This window comes from Phytophthora infestans, genomic scaffold (assembly GCF_000142945.1).
Source record: "Phytophthora infestans T30-4 supercont1.98 genomic scaffold, whole genome shotgun sequence".
NCBI lineage: Eukaryota > Oomycota > Peronosporomycetes > Peronosporales > Peronosporaceae > Phytophthora > Phytophthora infestans.
The window spans coordinates 270,633-273,365 of NW_003303661.1; positions in this window are offsets into that span (position 1 = coordinate 270,633).

Here is a 2,733-nt window from a genome sequence, read left to right on the forward strand (position 1 = left end):
GCGTCCTTGTACTGCTTACATTGTACCAGTAAATGTGGTGTAGTCTTAAAAAAGGAGATTTGGGCGAAAATGCATTCTGCAAAACTTGAGTAGATTTGGTCTCGGTCCTGCTTAACCATCTCCTCAAAAACAAGCCAGAATTGCTAATCCGGGTTGAAACAATGCGTATGTTTTAGAATGTTGCTAAAAATAATGCAATCACAACTTATCACAACTTAGCGCTTCTTCGATGTAAGCTGCAAAATGATCCCGAGGAAGCTGTCATCGCGTCCTGCGGCAGCTTTGTCCACAGAATCGATCCCGAAAAACAATTACCACGACCTCCCCAGCCGCGGCAGCGAGGGCCATAGGCGTGACCCTGGGAAACACCCACCGCGACGTCGGTGCCACGGGGCGTTTCTTTCGCCGTCTTCCTTCGCCAGAATTTCGTTCGCATCATCCGGTTGGTCTTGTTCGAGATGACGGTAAGACTTGCAGCGAGGCCAACGTTGTGAGCCGCGGTAGCAGCCTCCGTCACCACGGTGCAACCAGGCGTGGTTTTCACCGCTCTTCGTCACAACATCATCCTCGGGCACAGCCATCCCCAATGGTGCAGGAGGCTTTTTGTCATTCGAAAGGCGACACAAACGGTGTTCTCCTACTTCCCAAGTAGCACGGTACATGTACACCATCGTCGTGTAAGCCAAGGTCGATGAGCTCACAACACCATAACTTGACGGTACCTTTCGTATCATCAGCGCTCAATCCGTCCGTGGAAGGCATGATGTAGACAGCTCTTATCGCCATGACCAGAAGTACCAGAAGCGATGACCCCTTCATCTCCACGTCGACTGTTCTACGACTTGCTGTCTCTCAGGTAAATAGTAAAATGAGAAGGATCGAGGCAACAAGGTGCTGATCGTCTTTCCTGGCAAGCCAAAACGCCTTGTGTACGCTGTCTATTTACTACCAGAAGTAGGCGCCTGCGCGGAAGATTTCTTCTTGCAGTCTATCTTCAGATAACCTGGACAGTGACAGTGGGAGTAGCAGATAAGTTACTAGTAGTTCGCGCAGTAGACTGAAGCGTAATGGTCTCGCGGACAAGCAGGAAGTCTGAGGAGCTCGACTTGCTTGGAAAGACAGCAAAAGCTAGAATGAATTCATTGTTAAATCTTTCCTCTCCGCGTAGGCTTTCATACGCAACGTGCCATGCACGAGGAAGAAAACAGTTGGACATGCATAGCACCATCAACAGCCAAACCTTCCGTTGAGCTCACGCGTCCCTGCTAACTGGCACGTGGCTCATCTTGTCTCCAATATGCCTGGTCTCAGCTTGAATGACAGTGCTGCACTGCAAACTTGCAGCGCACGCTGCTCCTGCAGCTTCCGGTTACTCCCTTCTCATTCATGCTGGGCCTCATCCTGGGCATCAACGTTTTCGACGTTTATCTTTTGGCGGAGACACTAGAACCGTTGTGGTCCCAACGCCTTCGTGAAGATGTCTGCGATGTTCTCTTCGCTCGAGATATACTGCACCGCGACCTTCTGTTTCTCCACGAACTCGGCGATGTTCCGACTTATCTTGGCAAATCTCTTCATACGCTGGTAGTTAGCAGGATCCGTGAGCGTGCTTTGATTGTCCATGTAGAGCGTTGAGCACGGTAGCTTGTCACCCCGAATTTCTTTCAGCAACACGGGAGCCCACATCAAGTCTTCCAGGCACATACTCGCCGCGAGCAGCTCCGAGCTGCACGTTTCCGTGGTCATTTTTACTCTGTTGCTTGCTCTTGTACATAAACATACATCCGTTCAACCGCCGAATGTAGCCCGTAATGAATCGACTCGTATCCGGACAATTGACATGACCGGCATCGCAGTAAGCATCAATTGCCAGTGGCAGCACGTCCGCTTGACGTCTGTACACCAAGCCGTAGGTTCGCGTAGCCTGTAGGTAACGCTGTACGCGCTTCGCGCACTCGTACTTCTCCTTTGTGTACGAGCTGCTGTACCGAGACAACGTGTGCACTACGTTAGCCTGGTCCGACCGCGTGCATGCCACTAGATACTGTTAAGCAGCCACCAGCTCACGGAACGAAAACTTTGGATCATTGGTCCTGTCCTCATCTTTCTCGATCGGCGGTATCCTCTCGTTCTGCTTCTGTGGAGAAGCTGCTGACCGCGCCCCACGCATACTAAAACGTTCGAGCACCCGGTCAATGTATACAGTCTGCGAGATGCAGAGCAACTCACCCGGCACGTAGATGACCTCCATGGCCAACAAGTGCTTTACATGACCAAGGTTCTTTAGTGCGAACTTTTCGCTCAACTCACCGATCACATGCTCAATGTCCTCTTTTGATCCAGCGATCAACAATTCATCAACGTATACCGTAACGTACACGCCACGGTCGTCGTGCCACCGCTGGTACAAGCCCACGTCAAGCGTGCACTGCTTGAAACCAATCTGCTTCAAGTACTCGTGCAATGTCTGGTACCATAAGCGCGAAGGTTGTTTCCAGCCGTAGAGTTCTTTCAGTAACTCACATACACGACCGCTCCCGTCATCGAAGTATGCGGGCTGCTCCATGTATATTTTCACTCCTTTCAGCACACCATTGAGGAAAGCAGTAACGAAGACAACATGGTAGCACTCATAAACTAGTAGAAAGGCCAGGATCAATAGCATCCACACAGTCTCAATTCGAACGACAGGAGAGTACGTGTCCAAGTAATCAACTCCGTACTTCTGTCCGC